Genomic DNA, 18,626 nt, shown 5'->3' on the forward strand with positions numbered 1-18,626 from the left:
GAAAGTGGAGGTTGCAGTGAGCTGAGATCACGCCACTGCACTCCAGCCTGGAGACAGACTCTGTCTCAAAAAAAAAAAAAAAAGAACAACAACAACTGTTACATTGCCATTTACAAGTCCTGTTGTAAAGGTAGAAGTTTCGGCCGGGCGCGGTGGCTCAAGCCTGTAATCCCAGCACTTTGGGAGGCCGAGACGGGCGGATCACGAGGTCAGGAGATCGAGACCATCCTGGCTAACACGGTGAAACCCCGTCTCTACTAAAAAATACAAAAAAAAAAAAAAACTAGCCGGGCGAGGTGGCGGGTGCCTGTAGTCCCAGCTACTCGGGAGGCTGAGGCAGGAGAATGGCGTAAACCCGGGAGGCGGAGCTTGCAGTGAGCTGAGATCCGGCCACTGCACTCCAGCCCGGGCAACAGAGCGAGACTCCGTCTCAGAAAAAAAAAAAAAAAAAAAAAAGAAGTTTCACAGTAAGTTTCCAACAGTAATTATTACAGTGATCATTAACAGTAACTTATTTCACCAAATCTAACTGCTACTGACTAGAAGATACACCAGTATTTTACATACTAATAATAAAAATCAAAGTTATGTTACATTCATAGGCCTTAAAATAATAATAAAAATAAAAATGCTGCCAATCATAGCTGTAAAATGTCAGTGATTGCAAGATATATCAAATTTCAAAGATATTAAAATGTGAAAAGATATGTGTCTTAGAATCAATAAAATATGTATTATAAAGTTGTAATATAAAATATTTTATTTGTAAAATGTGATCATTAGTAGTGACTAGATAACAAACTAATAAATCTATGAAAACTTTGATAGAAATCTCTTAAAGAAACAGGCTGGGCACGGTGGCTCACGCCTGTAATCCCAGCCCTTTGGGAGGCCGAGATGGGCGGATCACTTGAGGTTGGGGGTTCGAGACCAGCCTGACCAACATAGAGAAACCCTGTCTCTACTGAAAATACAAAATTAACCGGGCATGGTGGTGCATGTCTGTAATCCCAGCTGCTCAGGAGGCTGAGGCAGGAGACTCACTCGAACCCAGGAGGCGGAGGTTGCAGTGAGCATTTCAGCCTGGGCAATAAGAGTGAAATTCAGTCCAAAAAAAAAAAAAAGAAAGAAAAAAAAAGAAAAGAAAGAAATGGCTTGATTCATAAATAGAAGTTTTATGTAAGAATTCTGAAAATAAAATACACAAGACATTGCACCACAGAGGACAAGTGTTCATCATGCCTCTGAGATAAAATGTTTCTGGTCCAAAAGAATTGAGTAAATGAATTATCAAAAAGAAATGAAATTGCTTGCTTTGACAGCACATATACTAAAATCAGAATAATACAGAGAAGATTAGCATGGTCCCTGCACAAGGATGACACACAAATTTGTGAAGCATTCCATATTTTTAATCAGTACATACACATATATCAAAGCATTATGTTGTACTCCTTGAATATATATAATCTTTGTTAATTTTTTTTTAAAAAAGAAAACATAACTAGAAAATTCTTGACTTCTGAGGAGCAGGGAAGAAATGAAGGGAGGGAGAAATTAAAGTAAGCCAAGAAGCCTGAACAAGATTCTCAGCTTCAGTATAAAGTAAGTCATTAAATGATTTGTTTGAGTGGCATTTCCTTGAAAATAAGACTGAAGCTGACAGCCAGGCACGGTGGCTCACGCCTGTAATCCCAGCACTTTGAGAGGCTGAGGCGGGTGGATCACAAAGTCAGGAGACTGAGACCATCCTGGCTCATACAGTGAAGCCCCATCTCTACTAAAAAATACAAAAAATTAGTCAGGTGTGGTGGCGCACGCCTGTAGTCCCAGCTAATTGGGAGGCTGAGTCAGGAGAACGGCATGAACCAGGGAGGTGGAGCTTGCAGTGAGCCAAAATTGCGCAAATGCACTCCAGCCTAGGTGACAGAGTGAGACTCCATCTCAAAATAAATAAATAAATAAAAGACTGAAACTGCCTATGGCACATAATCACAGAGATCACTCACTGAATTACAATAACATCAAATTTTTTACATGCTCTGTCTCAAAAAAAAAAAAAAGACTGAAACTGCCTATGGCACATAATCACAGAGAAGGTCACTCACTGAATTACAGTAACATCAAATAGGGTGTAGAGAGGTAATGAGTCTACATATTCAGTGGAATATCATGATTCAGAAAATCAGAATTAAAATTTGTAATTTTCAGACCACCGGTCCTCTAAGCTTTTCTCCCTAAGTTCACTCTTTGGCTTTTCATTTAATATAATAATGACAATTAATTAATGTCACCTAAACTTTTAGCAGTTCAGCATGAAGAAAACATGAGAAACTTTCCAGTTGGCTATCAAATCATGGGACACTACCTTAACTATCCACGAGAGTGTAACTACAATAATGCAACAAATAATAAGAACAAACTACAATAAGTAGTAAGACAAAGGCATTATCCAAGGAACAAAAAATGGCAGAGACATTCAAGTTCATTATTTTAAAGTGCTGATTATTTAAACCCTTCATGCATCTACATATGTAAGGTAAAGGTGCCTTTTTCATTGCCAAACTACAAAAACAAGAAAACTGAAGTCTAATACTGAAATAATCTATGATGATTTGTATAATAATAATTTATCAATGAAAGTCATAAAAGCCAACCTCCCAGAAAAATCAACAAAACCAAGAGGCGGTTCTTCGAAAAGACTGACAAAATTGACACTCCTGTAGGTAGACTGACTGAGAGAGAGAAGACTAACTAAAATTGGAAGTGAAAAAAGGGACATTACTACTGTTTCTACAGCAATCAAAAGGATTATAGGAGTATAATTACCAACAAATTAGATAACCTATATGAAAAGAACAAATTCCTAAACACAAAACCTACCAAAACTGAATCATGAAAAAATAAAAAACCTGAACAGATCTATAACTAGTAGAGACATTGATTAGGAATCAAAAACCTCCCAACAAAGAAAAGTCAAAGACGAGACGGCTTCACAGCTAAATTCTATCAAACGTTTAAAGAAGAATTAACATCAATCTTTCTCAACAACTCCAAAAAACTGAAGAAGGAACACTTTCAAACTCCTATCAGACCAGCATTACTCTGATACCAAAGAAAAACAATTACACTATTTAAAAAAAAGAAAACTGCAAACCATTATTTCTCATGAAAATTGTGCAAAAATCCCTAGCAAAAGAACACTAAACCAAATTCAACAGTTTATTGAAAGGATTATACACCATCATCAAGTGGGACTTATACCTGAAATGCAAGGATAGTTCAACATATGAAAATTGATCAATGAAATGCACCACATTAACAGAACAAAGAGGAAAAAACACATCATCATCATCATCATCATCATCGTCATCTCATTTGATACAGAAAGAGCATTTGACAAAATTCAGCAATCTTTCATGATAAAAAACACTCAACAAATTAGGAATAGAAGGAAACTATCTCAGCATAATAAAGATCATATATGAAAAACCCACAGCTAATAGCATACTCAATGATAAATGACTGAAAGCTTTTCCTGTAAGATCAAAAGGAAGAAAAGAATGTCCACTTTCACCACTTCTTATCAACATAGTAGTAGAAGTCCTAGCCAGAACAATTTGGCAAGAAAAAACAATTCACCTAAATTGGAAAGCAAAAAGTAAAATTATCTTTGTTTGCAGATGACATAATCTCACAGGTAGAAAACCTTAAAAATTCCACATGAAAAAAAAAACCTGTTAGAATAACATAAAAATCAAATAAATGGAAAGGGCTGGGCATGGTGGCATGTATCTATAGTCTTAGCTACTCAGGAGGCTGAGGTAGGAGGATTGCTTGAGCCCAGGAGTTTAAAGCTATAGAGAATTGTGATCACACCACTGCACTCCAGTCTGGGAGACAGACTGAGGCCCTTCCTCTAAAAAATAAATAAATAAATATCAATGAAATAAAAAATGAATGGAAAGACATCCTGTGTTCATAGATTAGAACACTTAATATTGTTAAGTCATCTATACTACTTAAAGCAATGCAATTCCTATTAAAACACCAATGATGTTTTCTGTAGAAACAGAAAAATCAGCATTTATTCTCTTTTGAAATATACCTTAAAACTTACCAACAATCACCTCTATTTAATCTATAAAGTATATTCAACATCACAAATCAGAAGCTATTAAATCCATTCAGATACAGAGGATTCAATTTTTTTTTTCTTTTCTTTTCTTTTGAGATGGAGTCTTGCTCTCTCACCCAGACTGGAGGACAGTGGCACGATCTTGGCTCACTGCAACCTCCACCTCCCAGGTTCAAGTGATCCTTCCAACGCAGCCTCCCGCATTGCTGGGATTACAAGCATGCACTGCCATGCCTGGCTAATTTTTTTTTTTTTTTTTTTTTTTTTTTTTTTTTTGTATTTTTTAGTAGAGATGGGGTTTCACCATGATGGCCAGGCTGGTCTCAAGCTCCTGACCGCAAGTGATCTGCCTGCCTCAGCCTCCCAAAGTGCTGGGATTACTTGTGTGAACCACTGTGCCCAGCCAGAACCCAATATTTTAAACAAAGTGGTATCATCACTAATACTCAGGCCTACAGTGGGACATTTTACATAAGACAATCACAGGGGAGACTTGTTGAGCTTATAATCATCAGAGAGCAGTATAATAATAAATAATGGGGGGATAGCCTTTTCCAGCAATAGATGCATGGACCTCCACAAAATAGCTGCAGTCACAAACCAAGGCAATGTTAAGAATGGTAACCATCATCATCAGATACAGACAAGTTGAATCTATTCAAAACTTGTATGAGGTACTTTTAGGAGTTATTATAGATTCATAGAATTCGTGATTGACAAGGACCTTAAAAATCCTGTTACATGTGAAACCACTTAATGGATAAGAAAATGAGGACTGCAGAAGAGGTGCATGATGTCTACAAGGTCACATAAGGAGGTGGCACAACCATGACTGTAATTCAGGTTTCCTGCATTCCTCTATCTTCTCTAATCAAACTCCTGAGCTAAAGGTCAGGAGTACTACCTTAGTCTGTTGATGAAAATGTCACCACAAAGTGGTTTCTCAAAGACTCTTGACCATATCAGTATACAACCACTATGGTTAATCAACTCACCCCTGCCCTAGCAAAGGAACCTCCTAGGATTATATGGGGAGCTTTGTACTGATACTAGACTTTTTGACAGCTGTGGCTATTGCCATCCCAGCCCTGTGGAAAGGGGCTAGGATCTGCACTGTGAGAGGTGTACTTCCCATTGTCAATTATCCTGGGAAGAAGCAGATCCTGAGATAAGAAATGGAAACTAGCAAGGAAAGACGTCGGAGAAGGAAGGAGGAAATCCTCCCTCTTCCAGGGTCTCATTCTCTTTGACGCCTAGATTCTACATCTAGCTGTGCTGAGTCACTTCTGAAGGCAGGGACTGGATGGTCTAAACCAGAGAGGCAGCCCAGTAGAGAGCACAGTGAGGAATAGGTCTATGACTGCCATAACTAGCAGTTTGTTTTTTTTTTTTTTTTTAAGTCATAAACTCAACTTCTATCTTCTCTAGGGAATTAAAGACATGTTTCCAGACGAGGGATGGAATGGAAAATGGGAAAGCAGAGTCCCCAAAGAGCTATCACAATGCTGGCAGCAATGCTTAGCAGGGTGAGCAATGAAAATGGGAATCTTTGAAAGAGGAATCAAGGCATGATGTCCAGGCTCACCTCATCACACGAAAATGGTTTCTCTTCCTGATCACCTCAGAGAAAGGGGCATTAATTTTTTTTTCTAGGTAACAAAGCTGGGAGAAGGGGCAGTAATTTAACTAAGAGATCCAGTGGGTTTCCTTGCAAACCATCACAGGTTAAACACAGATTTCTGGACACCGACAACCGAGGGTGATATCCAGTGGGTGGGTGTCAGGATGACCATCCAGAACATGTACAGTCAGCATCCTTCTGATTGGCCAGAAACTGCCTACTAACTACAGGCTAAATATCCCTTACCCAAAATGCTTGGGAACAGAAGGGTTTTGAACTTCAGATTTTGGGGATTTTGGAATATTTGCATTATATACTTACCAGCTAAGCATCCCTAATCTGAAAATCTGAAATCCAAAATGCTCCAATGAACATTTTCTTTGAGCATCATGTCAGCACTCAAAAAGCATTGGATATTTTCGTATTTTGGACTTTGGTTTTTTTCAGGGAAGCTCAACCTATGTTTTGAGTCTCACCCTTCCAACAATCACACATTTTTCCATCCTCAGTATCTGGTATTAACTCCTGAGCCTGAGAGAACACCAACCTTTGTGTTACACACTTCATGTTTATCCCAGATTCAGGAGTTAACAAAAATTATATTAATAAGCTAAGCAGCAGATATTAGTATTTCTATTTTATGGGCTAGAAAGTTGAGGCTTAAAGAAAAAACTCATTCACAGATAGCCGGTGGAAGAGTCAAAATTTAATTCAAAGATAAACAGAATTTCCAGATTATATAGTGTCAGTCCCTCTACTCTGTTAATCTACCCTCCTTTAAAAGATGATACTGCAGGGTAAAAGTCACTATGGGACCTGAAGGTAAATGCATCACTATTTCATAAAATATTGATATGGAAAAGAATGTTCATAAGCATGTTTTGATCCTACACCCATTTGTCTCCTACTGCAATTACTGTCAAGCATTACCTGAACACCAAAAGCTTTTATTTTACATACATTTATATAACAAAAGACTAGTTTGTTTCTTCAAATCCATGTATATGAACTATAATGCCAATTCAACGCTATTTATTAAGTAAAAAAACCTGAACATACATTATATGGCTTCCCATTGAATCCCTATATGAATATCTCCTTTGATTAAAACACCACCATTTTCATCAAAAGACACAATTTAACAGAAGATTTAAGGGAAAATTTTGAATTTAACAATTTCCCTTCCACTCGTTTCTTTAAACCTGACAGAATCTTTGTTCTAAGAAGTTATATTATTTTACTTTCTACTTAAGAAATACATGAAAAAGGATCTGAATTAAACTACCACTGTGATGGAAACACTGAAACTCTAAATCAAAACAAGCTATGATAAGATTTTCTCAAAGGATGCCAGATTCCCTAAACACTACCCATCATCATGACAACCTTTAAGTGCCCTCTCTCCTATGGCTATGCCAACAACTGGTTATAATAAAAGTTCATTTTGTTGAAATCAATTAATTTCTCTCTACAGTACATTTGAGCCTTTTCAGCCACTGCTCATTTTTTCTTTTTTCTACTTATAAGACATCAGACACTAGTCTGATATGTAATTTTACTGATACTACATCCACATTTAGTTCATCAAAGCAGTCTGAATGCTGTAAAGATTTTTTTAAAAAGATATAGAATGCTACAAAATTCCTTTATTAGTAGGGTGGTTATTTAATTTATTATCCAAACCAGGACATTTTTAATATTGAAAGGGGTCAGTATCAAAAATTATGCCAGAAGAGCAGGCATAGCTAGGATTGTCCCAGCAAGTTAGTATGTATGGTCACCTAACTTATTAAGGAACCAAATACTGCATATAAAAGCTGAAAGTCTCAAAAAATGAAATAAAGACCACGGTGGGGAAGAAGGCATAGAGGGCTCATATGTGAGCAGAAAGTCAGAAGAGTCAGAAGTCAAAGGAAGACTGCAGTCTCTCTCAAGCACCAAAACCTAATGTCATTTCCAGACTACCTAGACACTGCTCTTCCTCTCCTGGTTACTGCAACAGTCTGTAAGTGTGAATTAAGTCCGTCATATGCCATGTGATCTGATCCCTGGTGTATTTGTCAGCTTATTTTATTGTCACCCTCACACTCTCCCTAGATACCATCTGAACTCATCCCCCATCTATGAGGTTCCTCTCCCCTTGCTTCGGTATTTTATTTCCCATCACCGAGCCAATCAGAGTTGTACTAGGCACTATGCTAAGTTATCTTCTCCACAAAAAGGGGGATCCAAAGCTGAATTATATATAGTCCTTGCGAGGTAACTGTCCAAAATTTTTGTTTGCAAGACTTTGTTTAAAATGCAATACAGTTTTTGCTCCAACCTCCATTTCTGCATGTCCAAAGCAGCCCAAACAAGGAGTACAGCTACAAAGTATGCTGGTGAAGTCACCCCTCTGTTTATTTGCAGATAATTTTGTATATACAATGAAGCAAAAGAATTAAAAAGTAATCTTTGTGAAGGTGTCAACATTTTACATCTTGAAAACTTCATAAAAGCTATCCCAAACAAGACACTGTGGCCTTTTAGGGGAGCAACATATCATATACTCTTTCTTGCATTCCTACTTCCTCCTTGAAGCTGGTGAGGGACTGACTGTGTCTTTCCCATCACTGAATCACCAACACCTTGCAGAGTTATCTAGCACAACACAGGCACTCCGTAAATGTCTACTGAGTAAATGAATGAATGAGGGGCTCATGGTGATTTCTTTCTTCTACAACACTGTGATTATATATTAACTACTTTTTTCTTAATCCCAGCTCCTCAAGATCTTTGCTCCACTGATTATGTCCTCTTAAAAGGCAGCCCCTATATAGTAACAGCTTTGAGGTCAGCCAAAAAATCCGACCAAATACCCAGCAACTTAATAGCAAGGTAACCCTGAGCAAGTTTTGTAATCACTCTCTATGCCCTATTTTTTTTAATCTATAAAATAGACACGTTTTGCAAGGTTTTGTGGTATTCGTGAGATCTGAACATAACTTATGTAAAGGGCCAGGCAGGAATCCAATAAATGCTAAATAAAAGAATAAATTGCTATTCTCTTCTGTGATCCAGATCAAAATGCAGCCATCAAAATCTAATTTGCCAAAGCTGATCTTCATTCAAACAACAGATATGCATCCAGGGCTATAAGGCACAACTAGAGTCTGTCTGCTGTTGAACATCAAAGGAGTTTAACATCTGCTTTTAAATGCAGGAAAACAATAATTAGTTCACCAGTAAAAGGAAAAGTTCACAGGATCTTATTTGCTTTACCAAAGTATCGAAGTATTAAGGGATTACCAGCTTACAGTAGACTGAAGCTTTCTTGCAGGGATCACATAGTGGGTGGAGGCAAACCTGGAGATGGGTTTTTTAAGTTGGCATTGCTAGATCCTGCTTTTCCCTGTCAAGAATGCACAAGCCAAGTCTGCCCATAGTTTAAAGCACAAAACTAAGCAGCTACAGACAACAAGAGTAAGATTTGGTCTGAGTTCGAGACCAGCCTGGCCAACATAGTGAAACCCCCGTCTCCACTAAAAATACAAAAATTAGCCAAGCATGGTGGTGTGTGCGTGTAGTCCCAGCTACCTAGGAGGTTGAGGCAGGAGAATCGCTTGAACCCAAGAGGCGGAGGTTGTGGTGAGCTAAGATTGCACCACTGCATTCCAGCCAGGGCAACAGAGAAAGACTCCGTCTCAGAAAAAAAAAAAAAAGATTTCATCTGAACAGTTTTCCTTCAACTGTGCTCGCTCTTCTAGCAATCTAAGATGTAAAACTTCAAAAGAGAAAAATATCACCGGCCTCTGTTCAACTTTAAATTCATGAAAGAAAATATGAAACTCTACTGCGGGAATACATTTGTTTTTGCTGCACAACAATGTTCTAAGAGACCCATTCTGCTGTGGTTTCACCCTCTCCTTCAGGCCAAGCAGAGGCCAATGGGAATAAAGAGCTGTCCTGTGTTCTATTTCCAGAACACCTGAACTTACTGTCCGACTGAGGCTACGAGAGCTATTTAGAGGCCCTTACCTTCCTCTTTTCCAGTAACATCAGCAGAAATGAGCTATAAAACTTCCCCTAGGGTTTGGTTTCCTTTCTCACAGCTCAGTTGTGTTGCTCTCCTGGAAGATGAAAGAAACCCCAGAGTTTTTCAAAGCCCAGATGAAATGTTGATCTCAAGTAATATTTTCCATTTTCTTAAAAGCCATCATTTCCTACTTTACTCAGGCACACAGAGTATGAAGCAAAGCCCAAACTACCTCCTTAGGGTTCACGAGAGTAGATGCAGTCAGTAGTTACAAGAGCATGTGAACTCTGGTTTAAAAACAGCAAAGGGTCATCCCGAGATAAACATAGGCTATAATACTGAAGTGCTAAATTCTGTCCTACAAGCTCACAATTTTGGCTTCCTTTTAAGCGTATCTGAGCAAAATGTGGCTTCCAAGTGGATAAGGATTTTTTTCTTCCTAAGTTCCTAAAGAACCAGGTACATGAACCTATGATCACAGCCTGTTTTCTTACCCATCCTTATTTCCCAGACTTTTTCTGGCCAAGGGTTAAAAAGTTCGTAAGTAGGGCTGGCGGTGGTGGCTCACGCCTGTAATCCCAGTACTTTGGGAGGCCGAGGTGGGTAGATCACTTGAGTTCAGGAGTTCAAGACCAGCCTGACCAACATGGAGAAACCCCACCTCTACTAAAAATACAAAATTAGCCAGGCATGGTGGTGCATGCCTGTAATCCCAGCTACTTGGGAGGCTGAGGCAGGAGAACCGCTTGCATCTGGGAGGTAGAGGTTGCGGTAAGCCAAGATTGTGCCATTGCACTCCAGCCTGGGCAACAAGAGCGAAACTCCATCTCAAAAAAAAAAAAAAGTTCATAAGCAGAAGAGATGGAATCCAAACCTATACAGTCTGACTCCAGGGCGTCTGATAGTCATTTGCCCTTAACGGTCACTTTGTTGTCTACATCTGACTCCAGCAGGCACCAAACAACAGTGACTGTCAGCTATAAGTATGTGAGGTAGTGCATATGTTAATTTGCTTAATTTAGGATTGACACAATGTATACACATTTCAAAACATCATGTTGTATACTATAAATGTATATAATTTTTGTCAATAAAAGAAGAAAACAAGTGACCACTGGCCCAAGGGGCTCCATATGAGTTAGAAACTGATGTCCTTACTAATATGAATGACAATGTAATATTTTTTATGAACTCAAAAATATCATTGATGACACTGGAGTTTTTATACCTGCCGCAGCAATGAAGCAGCAAGCATAGCTTTATAACCTCCAAAAAGGGCTTGCAAGAAGTACACTTTAGTCTTGGCTTCAGTCTTTGACAGCAAGTCACAAATTATTTTTCAGATAAAATGGCAATTAGAAATTTCTTGAAACTTTAACCATCAGTCCAAATACCAAACTAACATCCAAGAAGCTCTTTTTAAGTTCTACTGGACTACAACTGCAACTGAAGCTTTACCTATAGAAGGAAAAATTATTTAACTTTAGAAGACAGAAGGAATCTTAGCGATTATTAATTCTATCAATTTAAAAAAGGGAGTCTCCCTTTGTCACCCAGGCTGGAGAGCAGTGGTGCCATCTTGGCTCACCACAACCTCTGCCTCCTGGGTTCAAGCGATTCCCCTGCCTCAGCATCCTGAGTAACTGGGATTACAGGCACGTGCCACCTCACCCAGCTAATTTTTGTATTTTTAGTAGAGACGGGATTTCGCTATGCCGGCTAGGCTGGACTCGAACTCCTAACCTCAAGTGATCCACCTGCCTTGGCCTCCCAAAGTGCTGGATTTATAGGCATGAGCCACGGCACCCAGCCTCTGTCAACCACATTTTATTGTCTTATCGGTCATATTTTATTAAGCAAGGTGCTATGAAAGACAAAAAAATTAATGAGACTTGACCCCAGCCCTCAGGATCTAACAGTATAGCAAAATAAATGAAATGTTACATAAATATCACTCAATTCAAGTTGAAAACAACAAAGGATGCAAGGAGGATACCAAAGGAGTGAAAACAGAAAAGATCACTTATAAATGTGGCAAAATGGTTAAGAACACAAACATGACCGTCACAGTGGTGGGTTCAAGTATTAACAATGCCACTCCTTGGCTGTGTGACATTAGACAAGTTATTTTACCTGTTAGGGGCTCAGTTTCAAAATCTTGAAAATGGGATAATAACATCCACTGTTGAAAGCAGATATAAAATTAAATAAAATAAAACAGGCAGTTTTTAGTACAGTTCCCAGCACACTCTCAAGGGCTAAACAATGGCTAGCAGCAGCCTGCACTCCCAGATCCATCATTTCTCCATCTCTCGTATTTCACCCCTTCTCTTAACTGGTCTGTCCAGGGCTCTGTCAGACCCTATTATTAACTCTACTTTAAAGATGAGGAAGTAGGCTTTCAGAGGATAGGGAACATGCCCATTGACAAACAGCCAATAGCTTAGTATGCCCACCTCCAGACTCTTAGGCCCTAGGGTACACTGTTTTATCTTTACTTATCTAATCCTATTGTTTTCAAAACAATTAAAAGCAAGTAGATCATCCCATTGTGCAAATTATAAAAGGTGCTCTCTCTAGGCAGGCCCAGCCCCATGAGTGCACAGCTTGACCACATGTGTGCTGGGTGGTTCTAAGTCCTCCTATCTGCTGCTCACACCTACACTTCTGCAGTGAACAATCTATACAACCTCACATGGTATCCCTGGGTCTCCAGCCTCTGGTTTTCTCTTTTCCAGACTATATTCCATGCTACTGCCCAAGTGATCTTTATAAAACTCCCATCTAATAATTTCTCCTTTTAAAACTCTGGATGGCTATTTATTGTTTAGAAACTCTAAGTCTCTAGCATGGCACACATGCGACCTTTCTCACTCTGGCACCTTTTGGATCTCAGGGTCCACTCTGTTCCCACACTCCATACCCCAGCCACGGTGGAGTTCTTGCCACTCTCTGGATATGCCATGAGCTCCCATTCCTCCATGCCTTGGCATATGCTTTTTCTACAGCCCCAGTTATCTCCCTACTTTCCGTCTTCTCACTCAGCCCTCAAGTCATACTTCAGTTCCAGCTCTTCAATGCAGTGAACAGACTTCCTGATTTCTCAGCTGAAATGACTGCTTGTCCTGTGCATACCTACAGCATTCTCGAATCAGCTTTCACCACCAGCTCATGGGAGTCAGGAAGATATTGCAGGGCTTTGTAGTTAGATGCATCATAATTGGAAGCCTGACTCAAACATGTTCTAACTGTATGAAGGTAGCAAGTTACTTTTCCCCCGAGTTTCAATAATGCCCACCCCTAGAATTCCTGTGGACATCAAGTGCTTAATATCAAGTGCTTAATGGTATGGCCTCCAAACTTACTTGGGCAACAGAGTCACTCTAAGGGCAAAATACCCAGAAATCCTGATAGATATATTTAATTGTATCATGTGAACTAAGAAATAGTCTACTAGAAAAAAAAAATTATGACACTATATGCATACAGGCTTCCAAATATAAAACGTGTGTGTATACACACACATCCATGTTTTCAAAACCACTCTCTACATTTACCAATTAAATGTTTGTAATTTGTTTAACTTTCCTTTTACCATTTCCTAATTTAACTTAAAAAGTAGCAGCAGGTACCAAAATCGTAATGGGAGGGAAAAAACCCTAAAAATTAGAAAACACATATTCCTAACTTATTCTGAAAGGCATAGGTCAGTAAATATCATTATTGAATTTTAGTCACTGAATGTCTCATCTAAGAATATAATATCCATTCCACTGCTTTTCACATTGTACATGCTACATAAATGTTATTTAAATCTAATTTTGAAACTCAAATTAAGTTCCCTAAAAGGAAGGACATATCTCATTCATCTTTGAATAATGAGCTCCTGGCACACAGTAGTTGCTCAACAAATGTTAGCTCAATAAATGAACTAAAAATTAAGAAAGCACACAAAGGTTTATAAAACATTCTGGATCTCCAGTTAACCTGGACTGCGATTTGTTCCATAAATAAATTATATTCCAAAATCCATCAGTGTTCCTTCTGTACCCATCATTTCATCTGAGCTATCTGGAGTTTCTTTGGAGAAAGAAATACGTAGGTAAAATCCTCCCTTAGGCACAGAAATACTGATTAAGACAGCTCGGCGGGAGGAATATGTCACCTGCACTCTTGTGTAATGTAACAAAGGGATCAAAGAAGACACAAAGCTTTATACACAGCACCTGTCAGCCAGTGACACTTACCATTTTGAACACATATTCAGACCCATGAGCCTCCTATTCAGAATATGTCTGGTTACAGTAAACATGGTAAAGATTCTAGATGGGGAATCCTTTTCTGTTCTGTTCTCATATGAAGAACCTATGCCATAGATTCCACATATTTATACTCCTTTCTAACTGAAAGCCAGGATAGCCTAAAATTAAACAAAAGGCTAAGATCCAATTGTTTCCCTTTCACTAAAAATCATGCTGTAGGTAAATACTTATTAGCATAGATACGCATTATTTATTAAGTGGAAAAAGTAAGTTACCAAACAACTTGTTGCATACTCATTTAGGGTTAACATAAAACCAAACATAGACATGCATTAAGTAGGATAATAAAATACAAACTTTTTACTTCCTTTAAAATAATCCATGGCTAATTTTTTTGAAGATAGGTTTATATTTTATTACCATTATAGACTCACGTTTCCAAAAATCTACCTCAAATAATCAATTTTCTGAATTGCTTGAAATGCTTGAAACAAGGAAGACTTTGAAGACACATGTAATTAAGAAAAAAGTGAAAGTAAAGGACAGAGGTTTAAAAAGAAGTGTGGAGGTTGTCTAGGGTTCTGAATTTTCTCTAAAATTGTGTGTTTGCTTTTCCAAAAAGAAACCACAAAGACATTTAAGTATCCCTTACAGTTTTCAAAGAGCCATTAGAAATATTCTCTTATGACTTTAATAAATATCAGAAAAGACATCTCCCTCCCTCCCCTCCCATTAACTTCCATATAACTTAACTAGTTCTTCAAAATCAGATTTATGTGCAGNAAAGGACAGAGGTTTAAAAGAAGTGTGGAGGTTGTCTAGGGTTCTGAATTTTCTCTAAAATTGTGTGTTTGCTTTTCCAAAAGAAACCACAAAGACATTTAAGTATCCCTTACAGTTTTCAAAGAGCCATTAGAAATATTCTCTTATGACTTTAATAAATATCAGAAAAGACATCTCCCTCCCTCCCCTCCCATTAACTTCCATATAACTTAACTAGTTCTTCAAAATCAGATTTATGTGCAGTACACTTCTGCATTATAACCTTCTCTTTTTTTAACCTTAAGGGTACATTGTAAACATCCTTCTGCATATATAAATATTCACTTGTAACATCAACTTTATTTTTATTAATTTTTTTTTTTAGAGTCAGCGTCTCACTCGAGTGTCAGGCTGTAGGGCTATGGTGTGATCATAGCTCATTGCAACCTCAAACTCCCGGGCTCAAATGATCCTCCCATCTCAACCTCTGGATTAGCTGGGACTACAGGCACTTATCACTAAAGCCCAGCTAATTTTTTATCTTTTGTAGAGACAGGGTCTCTTTTGTTGTCCAGGCTGGTCTTGAACTCTTGGGCTCAAGCAATCATCCCACCTCTGCCTCCCAAAGTGTTAGGATTAAAGGCGTGAGCCATGGCGTCTGGCCTTAACATCAAGTTTAGTACACAGAGATCTTTTTTTGTCACAGTCTCTTTGTCACAGACCTCTGTAACACAGGACTGTCTTTAGCTTACTGTAAACACACAAGTTCCACAGATGCCTTCCCTCTACAAAATGGAAACACAACTTTTACAACAATGCCACAATGTATCCCAAAAGGGAATATTTTGGTATAATGTAAAGAAAATATTGCACTAGAGATTATGTGAAATTTGAAAGAAATGCTGTTATTCGAAAGGCAGCTTAAGTAGCTTACTTTCTGAAGCTAAGTTATATTTCCAATCTAAACACCACTGCAAATATCTAGACCCTGAAGCCCAGAGAATCAATTGTTTGACCTTTTGTTCTGTTTTGTAGACAGACTGGGTGGCCTCCAACACAATCCTTTTTCAAATATCCTTCCAAAATGGCATAACAACTACAACACACAACTACAACACAAATATGTCTTTTAAGATTAATGTGTTATTACAAGACTACAAAATTCAACCTATAAATTTCTATTTTTTAAAAATTCCACTGACAATAATATTTCACTATTACAAATATTTCACTGTAACAAAAAAATTATTTTGGGTGAGATTTTCAAAGTCCTTATTTTCAACTAATTCATATTTTAGCAGAGACTTGACAGCCCTCAGAAATTACATGTGTATGTGCAGTATCTGTGTACGTCTGTGTGTATATGTGTTTGTGTGTTGCACATAGACGTACATGTTTTTCTGTTTGTTTTGTTTTGTTTTGAGATGGGAGTTTCCTTTTTGTTGTCCAGGCTGGAGTGCAGTGGCGCAATCTTGGCTCACCGCAACTTCCGCCTCCAGGTTCAAGCGATTCTCCTGCCTCAGGCTCCCTAATAGCTGGGATTACAGGTATGCACCACCATGCCCAGCTAATTTTTTTGTATTTTTGGTAGAGACGGGGTTTATCCATGTTGGTCAGGCTGGTCTTGAACTCCCAACCTCAGGTGATCCGCCCACCTCGGCCTCCCAAAGTATGTATTTTTTCAGTGCAAATATTTAACTTCAAATAAGCTTCAAAACTCAAGACCCTTACCTTATTATAGTTATTACAAAATAATACCCAATTTAATAATTAAACATATAGTTAAATACGATAACAATAGAGCTATAAAATCTGATCTTACTATTTAATGCTTTCATAGAACGAAAGCTAAGTTCTGTTCTGTCTTGTTTTATTTTAAACATGTTTCAACTAGCTCATTTGTACTGCCAGAAATAGAGAGGAGCTATAAGACACAAAGCATAGAAAGTTTAGAAAGTTATCTAGTAATTTAATGGAAAAACAGTTCCTATTGTTGAAAATGTTTCTGGAGCATGCTAGAGAGGATATTTGTGTGTGTTTATGTACGTGCACGTGCATATTTTACTTTGCATATATTCTTACGGGCATTTGATCATTCATAATTCCAAGTAGTATCCATTAAAAAAATAGATTGACTTTATGTATCTGTAAGGTCCATTTTCAAAAGATAAGAGAAAAAAACTGAACTTTCTGGTTCCAAGCAATTTTTTCCAAAACACAGCAAAAACATTCAACAAGTGTCTCAATTAGAACGTCTTATAGTGGCCTCAAAAAAATTCTAAAATAAAACTGGCAGGTGCATCAATTCTTCCAAGACAAAGCTACAAGAGGAATTTATTGGACAAGCAATTCCACATTTTGCTTTCCTTTCCAGACAAGAAAAGTACCAAGTCAATTTCATCCTTACTCTAAAATTCAGAAACAAAAGCCTAGCCAAAATATCTAAAAGTCTAAACACCTGAAGCTCACACAACTGGATTCACTTTTCTGTCACATCATATTACATTGCCTTGTATTTGACATTTAACCACTTGCAAATCTGATAAAAGTTTTGTCACAACCTTGAGGACTCAGTTTATGAAACTCAAAAGAAATGGCACAATGTAGAACATCATCCTAATCTCTTGCAGGTTTTTTTTAATACAAAGAGGTTTCCTGAGTCCCCTTCCATGTTACAAATCCACAAAAACAAGTAAAATTTATTAAGCCAGGAATGAAAGAAAGTAGAAAGCCACAGACCTATTGTTAACTTTCTGAGAGAGGCATAAAAGAATTTTTTAAAAGCAAGTTTAAAATTACTTACTTTTCCCAGGTCTTCGATACAAAGCTCAGAAGGCAAGCTCCTTTTTTTCCCCACAAAGTCTGTTAATTAATAGCAATCACCCAAGGAGGTCAGGCAGCCCAAAGAGATCGATCTAGAAATTGTGTAGAGACAAAAATTTTAAATTCAAAATCAGATCAGAAATGAAAAATCAAAATACCCCATTGCAATTCAGAGTATCTCTGCATCAATAAAATAAAGACGTCATTGGGATCCTTAAATGCTGAGAAATGTAAGCTATCTTTCTTTCATAATATACTAACAAGGCTTTCTAAATCTAGATGGCAGTTCGATCTGTCACCTTATTAAAGTTTCAAAAGCAGGAACTAGTGAGGCTTTTTGGCAACCACTCCTGTTAAAAATGTCTTTCTCAGGGAGTCATAAAAGGAACCGAGGGAGAATCTGGACTTCTAATTATATTGTGACTTGGGAAGGAAGGTCTTCTGAAATCACGCTTGCCAGTTCCCACTTCCAAACATGAGCTCATCTTATAAACACAGAAGTAGTTGTAAATAGAAGTGAATCACAACAACTTAACGAAAATTATCAACAACTTTTAAATACTCTTCAAATGTATTAAGCACACCTTAATTTCTGCAGGTAAGAATGGGAAGAGAGAGCCATGTTCATTTTTTCCTAATAAAACAGAAAATCTGACAATTCTGCATGATTACTAACCTCATTTAAAACATGTAACTTCCAGGCCAGGGTGCGGTGGCTCACGCCTGTAATCCCAGCACTTTGGGAGGCAGAGGTGGGCGGATCACAAGGTCAAGAGTTCAAGACTAGTCTGGCCAACATAGTGAAACACCATCTCTATTAAAAATACAAAAAATTAGCCAGGTGTGGTGGCATGTGCCTGTAATCCCAGCTACTTGGGAGGCTGAGGCAGGAGAATCACTTGAACCCGGGAGGTGGAGGTTGCAGTGAGCCAAGATCATGCCACTGTACTCCAGCCTGGGTGACAGTGCGAGACTCCATCTCAAGGGGAGGGGAGGGGAGGGGAG

At 38.1% G+C, this 18,626-nt stretch overlaps 1 protein-coding gene across 17 annotated transcripts in view; it reads right to left on the minus strand.

Annotated features, from left to right (window-relative positions):
* Nucleotides 1–18,626, minus strand: part of APBB2 (amyloid beta precursor protein binding family B member 2) — a 430,702-nt gene that overhangs the window by 283,625 nt on the left and 128,451 nt on the right. For 16 of the 17 annotated variants that reach the window (XM_017854485.1, XM_017854599.1, XM_017854539.1 and 13 more), the window contains exon 3: nt 17,602–17,713. The gene's annotated coding sequence lies outside the window, so the exon portion shown is untranslated. Of the gene's footprint in view, nt 1–17,601; nt 17,714–18,297; nt 18,374–18,626 lie in introns of those variants that run through there. The other variant, XM_017854493.1, reaches the window with a different exon arrangement.

Source organism: Rhinopithecus bieti, unplaced genomic scaffold, assembly GCF_001698545.2.
Source record: "Rhinopithecus bieti isolate Rb0 unplaced genomic scaffold, ASM169854v2 scaffold_2339, whole genome shotgun sequence".
Lineage (NCBI taxonomy): Eukaryota > Metazoa > Chordata > Mammalia > Primates > Cercopithecidae > Rhinopithecus > Rhinopithecus bieti.